Below are 23500 nucleotides of genomic sequence, written 5' to 3'. Positions count from 1 at the left end.
GTTTATACATGTGTATATATAAATAAACAAAGCTGAACACTGGAAATACTAATGTACAGATATCTATTAAACTTTTTTCTTTGATTGTTTTCTGTTGGGAATAGTGCACTACTGGTTACGTTTATACTTTTTTCTATGCAGCTTTAGACTAAACTGAAAAATCAATATATAATTTAGATCTTTTACAATATATTTGAAATGTAGTGACCAATGTGTGTTTTTTTTAATGAAATGTTAAATACCTCTCCGTCATTCCTAGAAATGGAAATATCTGAAAAGTACTCTCCTATAGCATCCATTAGAATCAATCAGTAAGAGATGTAAGCAGTCAGTATCCATGCTTTTGATAATATAAATATTCTAGGCATAGGGATTGGCTTTTATGACAAGATATGTTAACCCTTTTGCTTCAGCAGAAAGCATGTATAAAGTTTTATTACTCTTGAATGCACACATGTACATAAAATCATAGCAAGTTTAAAACATGCATTTCTGGAAAATAATTTGTTTAAACAATTACAAAAAAACAAGTAACATATCATAGATGTTCTAAAATTTAATCCACTAAATTATTCAAAAACACAATGGTCATTCACAGGCATTAGATCATTGTTGTCATTATCAAACTAGAAGTATTTGCTGCAGTTTTCCAGATACTGAACAGAGTATGGGCCTGATCCAGTATCCCTATGCTAGCAGTACTCTCACTCTCTTAAATGAAAGTTTTGCCAGATTAAAGACTACAGAGTTGGGCCTTTAATTTAAGGCGGATATTGAAATCTAGTTCAGATACAGATTTTCAGCTGCATATTTTCAACAACCTGCTAAAACCAAATCATCTCTACAGCAGTTATTTTAACAGGTGAACCTCTGCTGCCAATATTTTAAAAATACATTTGTAGTTATGCTGTTTTAGAATTACACTCATTTATCATATACTGATCTTTAAAATATTGAGATGAAATTACATTCATGTAAAATATTTAGATTATAAAAATGTGTCTGTCTGTCTCACCTGTTGAGTTACTAAATATTTCTACAAAGGGCCTATTTGGATAAGGCACCATAATTTGGGTCAGTGAAAATAAGGGCGAATTTGGTTTATGAATTAATCCTGAAGTTTTACCAGGAAGCAATATTGTTTGGAATTTTAGTGAACAAAATATATAAACTAATTTCTGGGGTTTGATTTTTATATGCTTTGCTTAATAATCTAGTTCTGTGAGCATTGTAATATGATGAAATCTCTAGCCAGTCTTTGTAGTGTTATATGTTGGAGCCCAGCTCTCATACATGATGGATTTTCAGATACAGTGGGTTGATTTTCATTCTTGGTTAGTAGTACATTTCATATTCAAGCATAGAAGCCAAACATATGTTGTTCATATTATTTCACATCGAATTATGGGACCTAATCCTGCATTCTTTGGGCATGCAAAACTCCTATGGAAGTCACAGCGAATTTTGGATGCACCAATGTTGCAAAGTTTATGCAAAATAATGTTTACTCTGATTATGGATAAAAAGATTAGACAGTAAACCTGTCAAATATTGTAGGTTTTTTTTTGTTTTTTTCTCTTTTTTAAAAAAGTAGCAAAGTTATTTTCTGTATGCCAATCGTTGGATGATATATTTTTACAGTTGATTTAAATATTGTACTCTTTTATTATCATAATTATAAATGCTTCACAAGTTATTCCATAAGTATTCCACATTTCATTTAAAATGGGAGATGCTAGCTGATGGTGCCAATTGGCATAAACCCGTAGATCCGATCTTGTGGTAAAGTATACTGCACAAGCTCGCTTCTATGGGTCTGTGTCACTCTGGTGATCTGGCAAAAGATTACATGACAAGCTACTTGGTGATATTTGAAAATCAGATGTCTAAGTGATTGCTTCAAGTAAAAGTGGATTTTGGACTTTTTTGTTTATTTCTGTTATGCTTTTGTTCTCATGTGCCTTATTTAGTGTATTAAATCATTTTGTTCCATTTGATTTTTTTAAAGCACACTTGTCTTAAAATCAGATTAAAAATCTATACTCATATTTAAGGAACTTAAATATTTTTCACAGAGCAAGGCTAGAGTATACTAGTTTTAAATAAATACATAACATTACACAATGTTAAATGCAAATAGCATGTGGTCAAAGGAAATAACTAAATTTGGATGTCTACTTGATTTTTATTTTACAAGACACTAAGTGACCACAGTGAGTTCTTTTAGAAATATAGCTGGATTCGCATCATCCCTTTACAAGTTTTTTCTTAAAAAGAAAAGAACTGGATGAAACAGATTGCTAGCAGTGCCCTCAAAATAGACAAATATGTATTTTCATTATAATGTTAAAAATGGAACATGACTGAAAATAGAGTTAACTATATTTAACATTTTCAAAATCCACCCAGTAGGGAGCACATAGATATGTGGCTGCCATATTTGAAAGAGATGCTGAAGATGTGAAGAAGACTTTATGGTCACCGTTGGAAGCTGTGTGCATCCGGGTTGAGGTAGTAGGTTGTATGGTTTAGAGTTACACCCTGGGAGTTAACTGTACAACCTTCTAGCTTTCCTTGGAGCACACTTGGGCCATCGAGGAATTCATCATCATTTTAATCTGATCAGGGAAACTGTGCAAAAAGGTATTGTGTTACGGCTATACAGAATAATCACTCTAAAGCTTTATTGATGTTGAAATAGTCCTGATTACATGATTATTTCATTCACATCCTGTTATGAACAATGCTAACATGTTCTCCTAATGGACTGTGACTACACGCTACAGACACTTAGAAAAGAGTGATGGTGCTTTAATTCCATTAACAACAAGGCTTTAAAACTTGATTTTAATTTACAGATTGATAAAATATCAAGTATTAAATACGGTACTAATTTTCTCTAGGATTAGCTCATCCTAAATAGTTGAAATTTGTTGATATTCTGCTACTGTACAGAAACAAACTATTTAAAAAATATTTCTCCTTATGACTCTTTGGAATAAATATTGCATCACGCTGCTTAGGTAGATACATAGTATTATTGTTTAGTATTGAGCTTTGTGTGGGAATGTGATATCCTTTCTTATGCATACATTGTCCTACATTGTCACCTCAGTTCTAACCTGGAGCACTCCTACTCTTCCATTGTTAGATTTCAGACAAAGCTCTGCCCAAGAACCTCAGTATTGACTTGCAGCACCCCAAGAATTCTAGTTCTGGGTCCTCCCACAGTTCTGTCAATGTACCTGAATCCTGACCTGTAATAACCTTGTTATTTCAGTCCGTCCCAGGTCTCTCCTAGATACAGATTGCCATCTGAGCGAACTTGTGCTAATGATGATGGCAGAAGTTAACAATAGGGACCACCATACCCCATTTGTTCATAATCAAACTCAAAACTTAGTCTCCATACTAAACTTTAGATTTTTAGGATTTAATTCTGGCATACAGCCATACCCCTTCAGGAGATGAAAGAGACCCTGCCTATATCTTCCAGAGCTCCAGCATGCACCTTAAAGAGGGTGCAGTATGTGCTCATTTCTGCAGCCAGCCCAGCAGGGACGGGGGCCATGGTTCCAGCTGCTCCTGCTCCCTTTGCAGAGATTAGTGCAGATACTAGGGCTTGCCCTGTAGAGAACTTGTGTTCCTTGAGTGCAAGTCACCTGTTTTTGAAAAAAAAAAATGATGATAGAGTTTAGTGGAGAGAAAAATACTTTGACTTAGGGCAGTTAATCACTTTTCAAGCAAAACAGGAAGATGGATGTGTATAAATCAGGGACTGTTTGATTTTTATGTCCTGTGTTAAATATTCTTATCGTGTACTTTCCCTTCTGTCTACCATGGCCCTAAAAAAAACCATTTTACATTATGTATATGAATACTTTTGACAGACATTTCATCAAATAGATAAAATAATCCAAGGACTATCACGTTTGGGCCTTGTAAGGTTTAAAGAGGCATTATATTTATTGATCAATTGATACAAGGCACTCTTAAACCAAAATAAGAATTCCACACAAGGGATTGCACTGATTTAACTAAATCAGTTTCTAAACCAATTTAATTAAATTGGTACAACTTTTCCATGTAGACAAGGCCTTGCTGATGAGAAGGGTAAAGGGGATGAAATTCTGTAAATCATAGTATTACTAATAAGAAATATAATAGTGGAGCACATTGTATTTTTTCAGCAGTGAGACCTCTAATGCCGTCTTCCTAGCAAATAACAAAGCTTTGTATAAAATGGGTATTGTTCTATTTTGGTCGTTATATTATGTCCAGTAGACTACCTTTTTTTTCTGAAATTAGCATTAAATAGATCCTTCTCTGAGATTATTTAAATATGTGACCATTTATATATTGTGTTTTACAAAAGACGTGAAAATGTTTTGCTGCTATCACCCTAAATCAAGGGCAGGAAATAAAACCCATTCCGTTCTACTATAAGAGAAGGCCAGAGCTTTCATTATTACGTGGTTAAAAATTCTCACTAAAGTTCCCAGCATCCATTCAGAAAAGAAAAGAGAATGTCCAATTTCAATGTAATGCCTGTACAGGCCCCAGATCCTTGGGGACAAAACAGGAATCGCAAACCAATGAAATTTGACCCTCAAGCTGGAATCTCCGTTGGGGAAGAAAATTGGGCTGATAGGAGGCATGTCTTGAATCTGTGTATGATTGCAAAGCCTTTCCCACCATGCTAACATGGCATAGAGTTGTCCATTCGTTGCTAGCTTTGTACTCGTGTTTGTTATGGCTCAGAACCACAATTACTACAAAGAATTCCTGCCATCCTAACACTTTGACAAAGGTCAGATCAAACAAGCAACCTCCTGTAGACTCTCTTTTTTTGAGGTGCTTCCTGAATGTATCAGTAGGAACAAGAACCCTACCTCACCCCACCTGCCATTATGAGCAGGGTGGGAGGATGGATAGTCTAAAGGTCTCCAGTGGAGAAGCATGAAAGAGCTCCCCTCCGATCAGCAATCTTAAATTCCTCATGTTGCAGTGGGAAACAAGTAAAAGAGTCTGGCAGACTCCTAACCTGCAAGTTCTCATACAAGAGATTGCTGGCCTTACAGTGGCCAAGCATGAAACAGGGGGAAATTCAGATCCTTTCCTTTTGACTTTCCTCCCCTTGCCCTGCAAGGTGTGGGAGGAGAGGAAACACATTTTTTCTATTTTTTTTAATTTTTAATTGAATTTACTCTTGCTCATTAATAGCTGTAGCAAGGAGATTAGGAAATTGTACCTGCATGATAGGTGCCTGGAAAGTTTAAGAGCTAGATTATGGCTTTTGAGAGACAACCTTGATTAGGGGATGGTGTGGAGTTGCCCCAAGCCAGTGGGGGGACATCAGACAGTGAGCTGCAGCTAAGTGAGTGTGGGGAATGTGTTGCTCACCCAGGAGGCTGAGCGAGGGCCACTCCCAATCTAGACAAAAAGGTTTATTGTCCTCCTTGGATTAAAAGTCGCCCCAGTCATCACCAGTACATTGTCTTCTTTTGTTTTTATTTTCTTTTTTGTAGTTTAATTCCTTTGGAAAGAGACGTCACTGCTATTTTCTGCCAACAAAGCAATATTTTATATTAATTTTACAAAATAAAGAGGATTGTTTATTCTGATCTGAAACCAAATAGAAATGACTGGTACAGAAACCGTGGGAACGTTTCTTTGGTCTTTTAAATGCATGATATAATTATAATTCTATCCAGTATAGTTTATAGGTTGCCATGCAAATTTTCCTTGTGTCATCATTAACTTTAATTAAAATGTTTTTACTTTGCAATGTATAATATGTTGTTTCAAGAGTTATCAAGTTCTGTGCACAAATTTATGGGAAAGTCAATTAATTTTGAAGCAGATGAAAGCAGAGAATGAAAAACAAAAAGAAAGGAATCTATTAAGTACAGCTGGATGGAGCAGGTTATATTCTTTAGTTTCATTTTGAAGCCATAAGATATATGGTCTGTTTTTTGCAAAACATGGCATTCTTGACCTTTAAAGATGATTACTAGGATGCCAGAATACCAATTGATCAAGTAGTAATTAGCATTGTGTTGCTGTGTTGTTTTCTGCTTTAGGAAATAAACGCACCCCTATAACATAGTTTATCGTGAATGTTTTCAAATATAGGACAAAACTGGCAATATTTATTCACATAAGTAATCTTTTCTAAAGTAGGCCCATTGATTTCAAGTAGTCTTAGTACTTTATCTTCACTTATACTGCCTGTGTGCATAGGGAATATTCACATGTGTAAGAGTTGCAGGATTGGGTTTAAGGTTATGGGCAACTTGAACTCCCATTGATTTCTCTGGGAGTTATGGGTGTTCAGTACCTCACAGGGTCTGGCCCATGGAAAGAAATATTCCAACAGTTCTGTATGTGTTATTGCAGAGACTCTGACCAGCCAAATGTGCTTGTCAATTCTACAGATTCCTATGTGGAGATTAGCATAAACCATAACCTGGTTCCAAACCCACAAACTTTTTGGGTGTTCAAAGTATGGATACAAATTTTTCAGGTGGCACCCATGCTAAATCCTGCTTGCATATAAATCAACTCATTTGAGTAAGCTAAGGAGAATAGCAAGGCACAAATCCAAAGAAAACGTATACAGAAAGGACACTTTGGGGTTAAAAATCATGGGCTAGATACAGTGTGGATGCTTTGAGACATTCCAGTGAAACATAGCAGCCATCAACCCAGTTTAACTGACTGGTTAAGCCAGGTTTATAGCTACTTTGCATTGCCAAAACAATACAAAGCAGCTGGAGCATATCGGTGAATCTGGCTTCGTATAGGTTTTAAGTGACATATTTTCAAATCCATGTTAGATATAATCCCTTAGATTATCAAAACTGAAAGAAATTTTAAAAACTAATTATCTTTTCATAGTTTCTGCTGATTTTCATTTAACTTGGACAAATGAAAATAAACGGGTCAATTTTACTGTGGTTTTTAGTCTCTTTCACTTTCTCTTGTCAGGAACTAGCTCAAGGCAGCAGTCTTTGGGTTGAGAATGTAAGGGAATGTTTAAACCCAAACCAAAAAAATGTTTTCATTGACATTTTTAAAAGGGAGAAATCCATTAACAGCATTTATCAGCCTGTGAAACTTTTCTTTGTGACCATTCAGGAGACCTACAATAGGTTGCTTATCAGATAAACAGGGAGCAAAATTGCATTTGACATTTTTTGTGTTATTTTAGCATGGTTTCACATGACAACCTGTTACCCAATCAGGGTGGTCTCCAATACAATTTCCTCTATTAGTTATTTTTAATAAAACTAAAATTTTGGGCCTAATCTGTCTGAAAGGGTCTCTTTAGACATGACTATTACTTTTATTAGATGAGTAAATGCAAAAAGCTAATGTGCATTATATCTCCCACCAGAATTAAACTTATTTCAGCTTGGTCTTTTCTCACCTAGTAAAAATATTTACATCCAAGTGATTTTTTTGGCTGTGTTTAACTTTGTACATGGTTGCTGGGGCTTTCAGCTAAATTTCATTGCTAATGTTTAATTGCAATTTATGTGGCAATTTCAGTTACATTTGGTGCAGTATTTCCTTTCCTCCACCCCCTCTTTTGTATTATTGGTTTGTTCTTGTAACACGCACACATAGGGAAGAGCCTTGTATTTCTGCGGTAGATCTCGCATATGAAACTTTCAAAGAAACATTAATTCATATTCCTATATGTGTGGGTTGGGATAGGAGGAGAAAATACTTGGGAAAAATAGGTGTATTCTTGTCTTCTCTAAGAGCAGCACAGCATACACTGTGTAGAGTTCTCCCTTTTTAGATAGATATGTATGTTCAGAATTAGTTGTGTCCAGTCTTCAAATTCATGTGATTAATATTTAACTTGGACCTATGCGGTGTTGGCCATATGTCTATACCATGTGGTCATTTAAGACCCCAGGTTCAGTGCCATAATAACACAGATGGAGTGCCCGCTGTCTTTAATGCCCTGGCCCCAACTTCCTTTGGAGATGGAATTCTCACCTGAATCACACTGCTTGGGAACCTGATCTGATGACTTTTCTTTTTGGTGCTGGGTGTGGTGGACAGGCCTGAGCGCAAATGTTTCTGGCATGTTCAAGCAAGCTGGCCAGCACACTAGGAGCATCAGGAAGATGATGCAGAGTCAACCACAGCACACTGTGTCCCAGACTGCCCGCATCAGAGTTCAGACAGTCTTGTCTGCTACCTGCTTTTGTCCCACAGTTGGGTGAGAGTCATTCTATTTTATTATTTTCTTAATATATACACATAGATTCTATTGCCATTTACCAGTTACTGCCCTGATCTGTGCATTTTGAATCTCTCAGCCAAACCACTTGAGCTTTTGTTTTCAGTGTTGGCCTTATGCTCATCTAGGAAATACATACCCTCATATAACCATTCGTTTCTCTCATATGATCTTCTGCTTGTCTCTGGTTCACATGTTTGAATTTATTTCCCTGTTGCTCTATTCTTACTCCTTCACTTGCTGATGACAATTTTGCTAGTGACAAAGCCTCCAGAGACTGCAGAGTAACACAGATAAGACAGATTTAGGTTTGGCAGAGGTTTGGGGTTTGTCCACAGTCAAGGAGTGCAATGGGAGACTGAGGGGGAAGATGGAAGGAGAGGGAGGAAAGTGTCCTGGCCACAGGTGCACAGGGAGACAGGTGCTTAACCAAACCAAACCTGAACACAACCGGCATGGAGGGGTTGTGTCTGCTCTTCCAGCCAATAGACTGGAGCAGCAGTCTTGTGACAGGGCTGTATGACACCATAACCTTGGATTCAGTGAGCAGATATGACATCTTTAACCACTACGTAACTCCTCCTACACAGAGCCTGAAAACTTGGGTTTCATATGGGTGGACAGATTTCAAACTATGTTCTTGGATTCTGAGCCTTCTGAGGTTTGCCCATGCATAGACCTGCCTTTCTAGTTTCTAGACAGATCCACAGCTTTGAAAATAGGTGATTGATAGTCCTTGAAATGTATTGTATGTATTTCACTTTGCAGTGATATGCACTGTGTAGATCTGAGAGGAGAGTCAATAGAACCCTTAGAAATACCTTATCTGCTACAGTCATTAAACTTTGGTGTTGTGGAGTAGCTTGCTTATCTATATTTTTCTTTATTTAAAAAAAAATCTAATCTTTCAGATGATTCCTAAAAATATGCTTTCACCTTCTCTTTACATAACTACCTCTTTGCGGTGAAAGTAGCTGAAACTCCATGTGCATTCAGGGCCAGTTCAAGGGTCTGCACATCCTCATGAGGCTGATCAGCTGAGCAGATGCACAGGAATGCCCATTCGCCCCTTGTATGCCATGGAAACAGACCCCTGTGAGGGTAATCCAGGGTTTTCATTACTCCACGCAACTGGCTTTGAGGAGTGTGGCCACTATTTTAGCCCATATGAAGTACCACTCATGTTTATCCTGATTGGAGGGTGGATTCACCTCTCTGACCACTCTTACCTTTGCAGGGCTCGAATCCTTGGGCTTTATGCAAGTGAAGTGAATCGAATCTCACCCTAAGTCTTTGAATCCCCTGATGTGACTTCCAGCAGTGGCTGTGTTAACTTGTGCCAGTTCTGAGGGTGTCCTTCTGTGATGCAGAGTCTTGTCCCGAGGAACTAGATTGTGACCAATGGCACCTCATATATGTCATTGAATATCTACCAGGTTGTGAAAAATTTTGGCCTCTACCAATCCAGGCCACATTTAATTAGCAATGACATATATGCATTAAGATCCTGATTCCATTTCTGATTTCTTGAGCCTGATGGTTTATATACATTTTCTGAGGCAAGTATTCTAAAGCACTAGGGGTTAGATTTGGTATTATGGGCAGGCTTCAGGATACAATTTTTATTAATAAACTGAATCCTATATTGGTAAAGGATTTCATTAATATGCCTCATTACAATGTACTAGAAGATTGCTGTTTTGCTGAAATTATTTGGCTTCTAGTCTAAATATCTTATTATTTACAAGTTTTATTGTTACCATTATTGACATTTCTAATGAAAACCAGGGCCAATTTTTTTTTAAATGAGTAACAAATAAGTAACAAAGTTGGCACCTAAATTCGTGTTTAGGATAAAAAATGTAAAAGCGTTTAAATCTTGTTTTCAGAAACGTCTTAGGAACCTAAGTCCCATTGACTTACAATAAGGCTTAAGCTCCTCAGCACTTTTGACAATGAGACTTAGGCTCCTAAGTCATGTAGGCACATTTGAAAATTTTCCCCTTAGGTTCATAAATAAGTGGCCTGATTTTCAGTTTGATGCATGTGAATTGCTTTGTGCTGCTGCAGCTGCTCAGTACTTCTGAAAATCAGGCATTTATTATTTAAGTGTCTAATTATGGATTTACAGGACATGCCTAACTTTAGGCACTCACCTTTTAAAACATTGTCCTAACTTTTCTACTATTGTACAATTGGTGCTACTACTGTATACTGATGCTGTAGTTTGTGGACATTGTGCAAATGTGAAAAATAAGAATATTGGCAAAAGGAGCATGAAGGAAATTAGCAGCTGAGCACTGGGCTCTGCAGCTGATGACGTAATTTGAAGAGTTTGTCAAATGAAAGCTCTTATTATTTCCAGATACATACTGATCATATAAACAAAAATAAATGTGTACATGTAATATAGGCCCAAACTCTGCTATGGGCTGTGTAGGTGCGCAAAGGGGGCTGGTGAGTAAGGATCTTTCTTTTCTTCCTCACATGATGAATTCTGGATCCTTCCTTGGATCTGCTGAAGGAGCTTTTGCCTTGTCCCCCTGTCCTGCGTTCAAGCATGTTGATGTCAGTGGCACATGCAGGCTTCTGCTGTGAGGAACAGTCAGCACCAGGTTACAGTGGGCTCTCTTGAAACACTCTATGCTGCAGCTGCTGGGATGGCTCTTGTGCCAGACAGGATTAGAATCACTCTACCCCCCTGCCCTAGGCAGGCCTTCAAGGTAAGGGCAAGATTTTGCTCATAGTGAGGAAAGCTCAGAAATCAAGGTTAATATTTGGCTGAAAATATTCGAATTATATGTAAAATGTATTTGTCTAGCTATGTTATTATTTATTAGTTATATAGTTATGCAGACATACAAGATGTTTTAGCGATATAAGGAGATAAGTTTAAGGTCCCAGCACTGCCCCTGGGCCTATCTGGGGTCATTCCAGTCAGTAGGCCAATGGCATGGGGATCCATGCTAACAGAAGGCCCAGGTAATCTCAAGCAAACAGTGCCGTATCTTTCAGTGTGAACAGGTGTAGCTTTGTCATGAGGATGCCCTTTAAATTAGGAGAAGCTGGCTATTTCACTACTGTGTAGAGTCTTCATTTCTGTAGGTGACACTAGTTTAATGACGTTCCTTATTATGTAACATGTTGGTAAGGCTGACTTCCAGTTTTATGGATTGTGCCTTGAATTTATCTGTGCCTGAACTCTTCTTTCAACAATGACTCACTACAGGTCTAGTGAAAATCTCTTTGGTATTTTTGGTCAGTTCTCTCTCTTTGGATAATGTACCATTTAATTTTTACTTTATTTATTGATTCTGGCAATAACATTTGTTTAACTTACATTAACAATAGATTGGATAAAAGATCACATTTTTGGTGATTTTCAACTAGGATTTCAATGGCTCCTCAGTGTTTCTGTCAGCCTCCTGGCAGCATACAGAAAATATTTTATGCACCAGCCTCTGTAAACAGATGAATTTTCAGTTATGAAAAATAATGGCACCAGCCTGTTCCAGAGGGGCAGGGCTGGGCAGAAGGGGGCTAGACAGAAAATTGCTATTCATCTTGTGGTTACGCCACCCTTCTGCAGTTCTGCGCCGCTGCTAGTGGCGGCGCTGCCTTCAGAGCTGGGTGCCCGGCCATCAGCCACTGCTCTCTGGCTGCCCAGCTCCACAGGCAGTGCCGCTGCCAGCAGCAGCAGAGAAGTAAGGGAGACAATACCATACCCCCTTACTTCTGTGTAACGTTTGACCTTTGGCTACAAGGGAGGCTAAGGCAAATTTTTGGGGGGCTATAGCCCCTGCAAACTCCCCCCCCCCAGCACCGCCTCTGAGTGGAGAAAAGAGAAAGACCGAAGGGAAAAGGAAATAGGTGCATGTCTGATCAAGGGAATTCGGAGAAAGGTTAGAAGAGAAAGGAGGAAGGTAAATTGAAGTGGGTGTATACAAAGGTGTGTAGGGGGTGCATAACGGAGGGGGCTCTGGTGTATTTGTGCATGGGAATGTAGGGGGTGCAAGAAGGAGGGGGAAGCTGGAGTGTTGGTGCAGAGGAATACAGGGAGATGCAAGGGGCAAGAGAAGTTTGGAAGATGGTGGGAGGGGAACTGGGATGTACACTCTGGCTGCTTTGCACTGTTCTGATGAAACAAAGTGCCTTAACTCTCCGGTGTACTCTGGTTGCTCTGTGCAGCTCCAGAGTGGCATAAAGTAGCCAAAATTTACCAGTGAATCTATCCATAGAAGTTAAAATAAAAATGATTAAAAGTCAAAACTTGGCATCTTCAAATAATTTAAAATGTCACATGGCAATGACTCTCTTCGGGTTTCTTGTTTTAGTCTTCATGTATTTTTTTTTTTAAGGAAAGACACAGATAAAAATGACATTAAAATTGAGTTACTGTTGAAACTACATAATAGTGATTTAGGGTAACATACAGTACAGCAATGTTGCAATCCTAAAAGCAATAATTATGAACCAAGAAAATTCAGAATTAAGGATAAACTTAAAAGAAATCCAAATATGTTAAAATATGGAAATACGCAATAAGGGCATCCAATTATACTTAATTCTACCCTGTACTGACACAATTTGGGGGGTGGGGAGAATCTCATGTGTCTTTAAAAATCTGATTAATCTGATATAGGACCACAAACAATAAAATGCCACAATCATAGTCCTATAGTTATTGTATAGTTTCGCTACAAGGCAAAGTTTAGGTTGTTGGGAGCCATAACTGTGCCTTAACTGAATTTCCATACTTAACGGGAAGTAGCAGGAATCCAAAATTAAAAGCCTGAATTAAAAAGGATAAGAAACTACCAAATGTTGTGTGATGTATAACTAATCTGTAAAACTCACTACCATAAAATAGCATTGAAGGAAACCCTGGGTAAAATTCAAAAACATTCAACAATTGTATGAAAAAGAATGGTATTTGTAGTTGCACTAGGACTAGTAATCCTCCTGGTTCCCAACATAAACTGGATAGTTGCTGGGTTCAAGAAGAACTTCCTCCTTCTGATAATTTTTACAATTACGTTCATTATGGGAGAGTTATGCCACCAAAACCGATCACTTCCAGAGACAGGCTGCTAGACTAGGAAGGTAGTAATTATTCCATTAATGAGCTATCTCATTAATTCCCCCTACATGTCACTAAATTTGTTCAATCCATAAAAATCTTTGCTATTGTAAGTCTTCAGCTGGTTAAAAAAAATGATTATCAATGGTTCAGATTTTCCTATTAAAACCATATGGAGAGTATGAACTGTGTTAATACAGCAATAAATATACTGGAGGATATCTAGATCTTAACTTCAGCTATTTCAGGCATTGAGTTCAGTGCCCCAAACGTCAAAGTGGAGTTTTAAAAAGTCCATTCAGACAGTTGTTTTGAAAAGAAAGCCAGTCCATATACACATAACTATATTATACATGGACATCGCTTTCAGTATTCCAATTTATAAAATTGCATTTTTGCATACATTTAATATCGGAATCATTAAAATAATTATGTAAAGAAATATACTACTAAAATATTGTCAGAAAGTACAATTGTATGAGAAAAGAACATTTAGGGCTGGTGTACGCTACCGTTTAAGTCAACGTAACTTACGTCATTCAGGGGTGTGAAAAAGACGCCCCTGAGCGATGTAAGTTACATTGACCTAAGCGCTGTCCACGCTGGTGCTACGTTGGTGAGAGATGCTCTCCCGCTGACACAGCTTCCACCTCTTGAGGAGGTGGAGTAATTATGCCGATGGCAGAGCTGTCTCCCATCGGCCTAGCACAGCTTCACCAGACGCGCTACAGTGGCGCAGCTGTGCCGATGTAGAGCTCTAGTGTAGACTTGCCCTTAAACAGCCATTTATATGTGGTATAAATTTGTCTTAAAATGATCTTCAAGCACCAGCAAGGCACCCTCTGGCTCTTATTGCACACAAGGGAAAACATTAGATTAAAATGAGCTTCTTCATATCTGCAGCCAACTTTGAAGGGGAAAATAAACATTCAAATGTGTATTCATTCTTTTAAAATATAATTAGCAATTTAGTAGACAGATGCTAAATTATCTGCAGACATCTGCAACATGTGATCTATTTTACTGTATTTGTGAATCTGAGTTAGAAAACTCTACTATGTAGTCTGACCATAATCAGCTGTTTCTCTTCTGGTTTGAATTTGATAGAACTGTGTTAAAGCTCAGATACACATATAAATCCACAATCTTGTATTTTATAAAGTGAATCTCTGAAAACATAAAGCCCCAGATGCACTGTTTACATTTTTAAGACTTGATCCTACATCACTGAGGTTTCCTTCTTTCTGCTTGGTTAATTTACCCAAATCCAATACAACTCCATACATTTACATTTACATTACTTGTAGTATCATATTAGTGAGAAGTGAGAGAATCTATTCATGACCACTGCTTCTAAAGCTAGTTCTAATTGAAACAATTATTTTTCCTAACAGGGCCAAATTCAGCCCCCTTATAACTCCATTGACTTAATTACTCACAGCAGGGCTCAGTTTGGCCTGGAGACTAAATTTTCCTTTCCTCATTTCAGTGCAGACCGAGAAACTTTATTTTGATCTAGAACTTGTTTCTGGACAACTATTTAATGAAAATCAAAGCTATACAATCACAGATTTTGGAACTTCTGCTTAAAAGTAACATTTAATTTTTACCTTTATGACAAAATTAGTTAACAAAAATAACAGCTCATTAATCCACCCTTTATTTTCATTAACACATGTAAAACACCTGAAATAGATTAGGCACTTCTTTTTTTTTTAATAATAATTTCTTGTTTTTCTTAGTCACAAAACTCCATGCCCAATACAAGCAGATTCTCTGGTCTCAGGCTTGCATCTCAAATGTGTACAGAAGCCAAGCTTATATAATACCTGGCTATTAAAAAATAAAAGATAAAAATTCCCCTACTATAACTTTTAGGAGAAATATGTTCATATCTTTAATAGAGTAAATTAAAATATAATTAAATAAAATTCAGGCTCAGTCACCATTAGAAGTCATCCTTTGCCAGCAGTAACCACAGGGGGTGGTATCTGGGGGCTTGTCTATACTTACCGCGCTAGTTCGGCGGCAGGCAATCGAACTTCTGGGTTCGATTTATCGCGTCTTGTCTGGACGCGATAAATCGAACCCAGAAGTGCTTGCCATCGACTCCGGTAATCCTGCTCAGCGCGAGGAGTACGTGGAGTTGACGGGGGAGCCTGCCTGCCGCGTCTGGACCGCGGTAAGTTCGAACTAAGGTACGTTGACTTCAGCTACGTTATTCATGTAGTTGAAGTTGCGTACCTTAGTTCAAATTGGGGGGATAGTGTAGACCAGGCCTTAAGATACCACAGTTTATCACTATACTTGGAGTCGGAGATGTCAGTGATAACTTTGTAGTTAAGAGTTGCCAAATGCTTATTTTTTAATAGCTGCTTCTCCTCTGTGGGCCCCAATTCAAGAAAATATTTAAGCATGTGCCTAACTTTAGACTTTTGAGTTGTGTCACTGAACTAAATGAGACAACTTGTGTTTATGTTAGACACGTGCTTAAGTACCTTGCTGAATTAGAGCCTAGGGTGAAATCCTGGCGTCACTGGGGTCAATAGGAGTTTTGCCATTGATTTCAATGGGGATTTCTTCCTGTATGTGCTTTGGTCTCTTTATATGCACTGCTTTAGCTCACCTTGATTTCTTAGGGCCTGATACAGTATAAAAAATAGAGGTGGCTACAGCCTTAACATGAAAGGGTTTGTTTTTGTTTGCTTCTTTTTTAGTCGATGGTTAGATGTCTCAAGAGTCATGTAATTTACTGCATATTTGTAACACAGAGCAAATCTGGTCATTGTTTTACCTCTACTTTTTGACATGCTTCCTATGACTCTGTGACCAGAAATAGCTTAATGCCCAATGCTGCCTCCATATACCTCTGGAACTCCCATTAGGTCATTAGTGGAAGCCTTTGGATAGTAACCATATCTTTACATAAATCCAAAGAACAGCAGGGCAAAGGATTTAGAAACCATGGAGTGAATCCTGGCCCCACTTAAGTTAACAGGAGTTTTGCCATTAACTTCAGTGAGGCAAGAGTTTCACCTATGCTCTTTAAAACAAGGTCAGGGAAATGTGTACAGTCTACAACAATGATGACTGAGGAGTCATGAAATTGTGTGGGCAGTATAAGGATGCAGAAGTGGAGGCTAAAAAATTTAAAAGTTTTATGGAGGAAATACTTAACTTTAAATGAGTAAAATTTTATAATTGTTTTTCTTTTCTAATTATTGTTACAACCTGCCAAGAAAAGTTGTGTTATTGCCATCATTAGAGGTAGTCAAGGCAAGACCAGACAATATACCACTGGGGATGAGGTATTAAACTATGGAAACTGACCTGCAACTGTTGACTAGATAACCCTGTGGACCACTTTCAGTCTTAATTTTTATGAAACTGTGACTGCCTTACCATTTTTGGAATAGCATTAGCCAGTAAATGGTAATAATTGGTACTTATCTGAAACTATACAACCCCAATAGCCAATTGTTAGGATACTAATCAACGAAGAATCACGGGCAGAAAAGGTGACTACTATAACTGTAAACTTTCAGTAACACAGAAAACATCATGCAAATCTTTCACATAATTTTCTATCAAATAATGTTCTTTGGAGACTAGCTATTTGGGCTCTTGGGTTTCAGCTAACTTTGATTATTTTTCAGATAAAATCTAATATCTGGGGATATATCAGCTTTCATTTTGCTACTGTTCAGTGACATCCACTGAAAAATTACTATAATCTGTGAGTGAAAGAAAGGAACAGCTATTCACCATCACATACATTAAGATTTCATTTCAAAGAGATATCAGTAACACTTAGTAAAACAAGAGTGTGACACTTAGTAAAACAAGAGTGTGCTGGGTGATGTATCTGTAGACATGAGATGTAACAATGGTAAGACATTTCAAACACACCTCTATAGCAGCAAAGAACAATTAGGAACACACATGAGCAAGCTGAGATTCAAAAGTATTAGTTCTTTCCAACAAAGCCAACTGAAACTTCAAAAGGGGCATTCATACTTGTGAAAACTAAAGAACAAAACTTTAGCCTTTCTCTTTTTAAATACAGTTACTTAACACTTTTACTAATTATTGAAGGCTTATGTTCAAAGAGAGATTGTTGTTAAGTAAAGTCAAATAACATTTTAATTTCTGACACTTAGCCCTTATTAAATACCCAATGGATTTTTAAAAAATATCTTTTCCAATAAAATTATAGTTTGAATTTGATATTTTTCATTCCTGCCTCCACTACTTGATTTGAGACATTGGATATAGGTTCAGGCTGCGAGTTCTGGAGCATCTAAGCTGGTCGGCACAGTGTAATTTTGTAGGTCTGTGTTTCAGCTAGTGTTATCCTGTGATGTGATCTCACCTCTGGAATCCATGTCTGTCACTTTTCACTTAGTTCATTACAAACATAATGACATCCCTATGCAGCAGGAAAATATCACTATCCCCGTTATACATATGGTGAAACGGAGGCTCAGAAAAATTAAGTGATTTGTAAGCTCATACTAGAAGTCAGTGTCACCAGGGCCATCCCTACCCATACACAAACTACGCAGCTGTGTGCCAAATTGCCCCAAGTTTCCTGGTGCCCTATGCAGCTGCGTGCTGCATCCAGCTCCAGCGGCCAACCCGATCCCCTGGACGGCTGAGCCGGCCTCTCGTGGGCTGCGCACAGCAGGGCCCAGGAAAGCTGCCTCTTCCCCTGCTCCACCCCTTTCCCTCAGCCCCTGCTCCTGCTCCGCCCCTGTCCTGCCTCTTCCCACCTCTGCGCCACCCCAGCCCTGCCCCCCCAAACCCTGTCCCTTGTGTCCTAGGGGACTGCAGCAGGGGTTGGGGTCAGGCCCGCCCTGCACTCATCGGGTGTTGGGAAGCGGAGCGACCTGCCCCCAGCCCGCTACGCTATGCGGGCTCCCAGCCACGCCGCCAGTGAGTGCTGGGAGGCAGTTCCCTCCCTTCCCCCAAGTCTGGGAGCTGGGGGAGCAGAGCAGAGCAGGCTGTGGCCGGGTCAACTGTTCCTTTGTTTCAGGATGTATTTTCATTATGCAATAGAAGAATCTGTGTCTCATCAGTACTGAAAGTTTTAAAGATCTAGACTTTGATATTCCAGGGTGGTTAAACTCTGGAATAAATTGCCTAGGGAGGTTGTGGAATCTCCATCTCTGGAGATATTTAAGAGTAGGTTAGATAAATGTCTATCAGGGATGGTCTAGACAGTATTTGGTCCTGCCATGCGGGCAGGGGACTGGACTCGATGACCTCTCGAGGTCCCTTCCAGTCCTAGAATCTATGAATCTATGAAATATCCACATAAAATGATTGTTTTTATTTTTTCTTTAAATATTGCTTCCACAATTGCCAAAGCCTATTGCAATTCCATGCCATTTGTATTATTAGCAGTGCTGATGACATGCTAAAGCTGAGGCCAATCATAACATAATGTCAAATTTAGGCTGACGAACTAAAATTTCTCCTCATATTGTGTTTGACATAGGTCCAAATCCTATAGACTAGGGATCTGCAACCTTTGACACGCGGACTGCCAGGTTAAGCCCTCTGGCAGGCTGGGCCAGTTTGTTTACCTGCCGCATCTGGAGGTTTGGCCGATCGCAGCTCCCACTGGCCGCAATTCGCTGCTCCAGGCCAATGGGGGCTGCGAGAAGTGGCACGGGGCAAGGGATGTGTGGGCCGAAGGATGCCGATCCCTGCTATATTCATGGTCTTGGCTTTAACTTATAAATGTTTTGGGACCTGGTTTGAGAGATTTCCTCTTTCCCTGTGCCATGATGACTCAGTTGAGATCAGCTGGAACTCCTTTGGAACAAACAGGAGATGGTTATTTGCAGGGCATCTTCCATGGAGGCTCTTCTCTGGAATTAGTTTCTTTTCTTGGTTCACCAGACCCACCACCGTCTGTTAACCTTCCGGACACATTGAAAGACCCATCTTTTGTCCCTTACATTTGTGTTTGAATTTGTGGTGTTCTTATTGTAAGGATGTTACTGAGGCCCTGGTCTAGCTTTTCCAGCATAGATGAGCATTTTAAGTATGCCACTTCTTATGGGGGAAAACATCTGTGTAAAATCTGAAATTCTACAAACAATTCAGAAACCATAAAGAAACCAGAACAAAACATTCACATTAGCAATTTAGGACACTAAAGTGGGAATAAAATAAAGAATTAGCAAGATGTAAATACAAAATCTTATTTCAATTTTTAAAAAAAATAAATTATCTTTAAAAAAAATATTTTTCATTAAAAATCATTATTATTCATTCTGTAAAGTCCTGATCCTGACACGCTTGCACTAAGTAGTATTTACTGTAGTTCCTTTCATTTCTCTGGGACAACATGAGGAGTAAGAAACTACTCAGCTTGAGTCACGGTATCAGAATTGGGTCCTAGAGACTAAGTGTTGACTTTAAGGCACAGCACATAGTAAAGAGCAGTGTGGAGCTATGGGAGGTATTCTACCTCAATGATGCAGAATGCTTCCTGGAGCTCCCCAGCATGGCCGTTATTACACACTTTTAAGGTACGGTTTTCTCCCCCCCGTTGCTCTGGTCCCAGTGCAGAGTGGGCATGTGGGCCTGGGCCTGCCCCCCCTCCCCCCACTACATATGGCTCTGGGGAAGTCCCTGTATTCCCTTGAGTTCAGGGACTGCAATTCTGCTTAGTGCTTATCCAGAAGATAAAGCTCTGTGTTGTCTTCTTATCTCTTCCCCTGCAGTGCACATCCATATAAAGGCTTGGAAGAGTCTGGCCTTAAAGTCAGAAACATCTTTTATAAACTAAACTAGCTAAATAAATAAATGGGAGTCCTTGCTGAGTAATGGCTGTAAAGTTTGGCCCACACAGACTAGATAATAAATGTAATATTTGAAAACAGCTATGTAACACTTTAATACATGTTCCTTCTTCAACGTGGGGCTTTATTGTTCCTTTTTAAGATACAAATAGTCACCAAAAGAGGGGGAACCAGTCATTAAACACCCTAGGGCTCTCCTTGGAAATGAATACAAGTCTATATAACAATATGAGAAAAGAAGCCCAAGAATTTCATGAGAATGTAAGCCAGGTTATCCTTTTCAAGAAAAAGAAAGGTGCTTAGAAAACATTTGAGAATCTGATATGTCAGTGCAAAGTCAGCTGCGTCTGGGAAGTGTAAGGAGTGGAAAGACTAGAATGGAGTGAAAGCAGTTGTGGAATAATTGTATAAAGTGGGTGTGAGTACAGCAAATGGACAACATGTTTATGTAAACTTATGTGAATCTATGGAAATGAACGCAAATTAAAACCTACAGATTTTTGGTTTGAAAGTGTTGGCAAATATGCAACACCTATTGTGCTGGAGAGGTAGAAAGAAAGATAAGATACAAGGGATGTGGTTTGTTTAGGCCTCAACTATATTACTTAACTCATCTGGGAACTATTAGGCAATAACTCATACAGTGCAGGTCATGATTCCTTCCTTAATCATTTCCACTTGGTGGAGGGCTGCCATCGCCCCACCACAACTCCACAGCTGGTCCCAGCTAGTATGAGGCTTAAGAGGTCGGGGAAAGGACTTGTCTCCTTGCTGTACCAGACACTAGGTGCTCCAACCTTGTTCCTTAGCTTCTTTAGGGTAAGACTTCCCTTAAGTCCACTTCCAATTCCTGTTTATTACAGAACCTTATCCCCTCTGTAATGGATACCTGCACTGGATACCTGCCTCAAAGAGGCTTCAGCAATTAGCTTGGATGCTTCATCTTACCCCCAGCATGTTCCTCCCTAACATCGGGGAGATAGATAGATAGATAGATAATATCTTCTCCCCAATCAAAAGGGGAATGCAAATTAAAACACAGGTTTTTGGTTTGCAAGTATTGGCACATATGCAATACCTATTTTTACTTAAAGACAGCCAACTTAAATTTGACTTAAAATTTAATTTTGTGCAATAAAACCATAATAGCAATATGAATGTGTTCATTTTCTGGAGGAAAACCCCCCCACATACTCTATAACAGCAATTGTTTTCAAATACATGAACAACATTCACCAGCATTGTGTGGAACCCAAATATTGCAGTGCTATAGATTCTGAAAGGAAAACTGAGCATATACAAAACTAAAACTGACATCACTGATTTTCATTGTTAATGGTAAGAGGAATGTAAGCGGCATGTTCGTAGCATACACACAGAGAAGTGAGATAAAAACATAAATACTCTTGCTGGAAGGTAGCAATTTAACACTAGCTTATTTCTTAGAATTTAAAACGATAACACACAAGAACCCAAATACAAAGAGAGACAAATCAGGCTGCTTCCTAAGGCAGCGAGTCACAACTCACCCTACCATTGTCTAAGCTGGCTCTTTCCAGACTGACTGCTGCCCCCGGATGCTTCACTACAGAGCCCCTAGCCTGCAAGCAAGATCAGAAAATGCCCCGCACTTGAAGTGACAGCTTGCCATTCCAATACAATCCTCAACACACCACAGTAAGAGGTAAACCAAGAGAATGAATAGTGACTTAAAAATTGATTTTTAAAAATTCTTTTAATAATCTAAGATGTTAGTTATTGGTAATGTAGGCAAAGAAGTGTATCTGCCTGCAACATATAGGATGAGATCTCTTCTCGCCCCTGCTCCGGCCTCTTTATGCTGGTAAAGCAGCCAGAGTGATGTAAAGGGGCCTAAAAGAACTGGATCTGACTGGGGGAGAATTGTCTTGACCCTAGAATTGAGGAAGACAGACATCAGACTGTTGTCTGAGGACCTCCTATCAATCCCTGTTGCAGAGGCAGGAGGGCCATGTCACAGGCAAGGCTGCAGCATGCACCACTGAGGAGATTCCAGCCAGTACTGTGGCCATGGGTAGCTGGGATCAGGCTGCCATAACTTAGACAAGCCCCCCAAAGCCATCTAAATTATACCAAAACCTGCGGAGCAGTGCGAGATGGAGATGGCACGAAGTTGGCGTAAAGCCGTGTTAGCCCTCTTCTTCCCTGCTCAGTGAGTTCTGTGCTTTACAGCACAGAATCTCACCCATAGCTTTTACATTGACAGTGTTCTTTTAACTCATCACAGTATGCGGTGAGAACTAAATGAGCTCAAATTGCAAAATTCAGATCTGGATTTCAAGTACCCCACAGTTCTGGGGTGTTTTTGGTTTGGCACATTACAGTGAATGGGACCAGCTGTGAAATTTGGATGCAAATTCAAAGTCCAAAAAAAGAGAGAAGTTTGGAGGGGTTTGGATCTAGGGTTTCAGTTTAGGTCTCTGAACTTAAATACTCTGTGTATTCAAGTCTGGTGCTGCTTAGAAAATTATTGCTTCAAGTTCCTTTGCTTCTGGTATATCTGGAGAGTTAATGTAACAAGGATGGTCTCTGAATCTTTATATTCCAAGAGGGGAATAATCCAGTTCAGTATTCCCACAAAGCAAAATTACTTTTGGGAAAGAGCAATAGAGAACTTGAGCCAAATTCTGACCAGCTATTGTTGCTCACATCTGGATAAGGTACAGACACTACTCTGGGGAATTGGAGGGTAGCAAATATTGTGGTTAGTTTTTGAAAGCTGTTTTGGATTAAACCAGTTAAATTTACTTCAAGACAAGGGAAAGGGGGAGAAACTATAATTTAAAATAGAATTATAAAATACTGAGATGATCATAATAGAAACTAACCATATTATTAAAACACAAGAAAAAGGAGACTCAGCTGACATAATTTTCTTGGACTTTTACAAAATCCCTCATGAGAGACTATTAAAGAAGCCATGGAATCCCTGGGTGAGGGGTAATGTTCTCTCATGGATTAGAAACTGGCTAAGAAACAGAACACATAACAAGAATAAATAGCCAGTTTTCATCAGAGCAAAAAGTTAACAATGGGGTGCCGCCAGGTTCCAATGCTAGGACAGATGTTGTTTAATTTGTTTATTAATGATCTGGAAAAAGGGGTGAGAAGTAAGATGGCAAAATTTGCAGATGACACAATTATTTATGTTAGTCAAGTCCAAAGAAGACTCTGAGGAACATCAAAGTGACCCATCAAAGCTACAAAAATGGGCAACACAATGACAAATGAAATTCAGTGTTGATAAATGCAAGGTAGTGCACATTGGAAGGAATAGTTTGAACTACTTATGCACTTTACTGGATT

At 38.9% G+C, this 23500-nt stretch overlaps 1 long non-coding RNA gene across 1 annotated transcript in view; it reads left to right on the top strand.

The window, feature by feature from the left end:
- Positions 1-23500, top strand: part of LOC115271227 — a 75378-nt gene that overhangs the window by 28416 nt on the left and 23462 nt on the right. The gene's annotated exons all lie outside the window — the stretch shown is intronic.

This window comes from Terrapene carolina, unplaced genomic scaffold, assembly GCF_002925995.2.
Source record: "Terrapene carolina triunguis isolate 2854851 unplaced genomic scaffold, T_m_triunguis-2.0 Scaffold38, whole genome shotgun sequence".
Lineage (NCBI taxonomy): Eukaryota > Metazoa > Chordata > Testudines > Emydidae > Terrapene > Terrapene triunguis.
The sequence above is the reverse complement of the archived record's forward strand: the minus strand, read 5'-3'. Positions and strand labels throughout refer to the sequence as shown.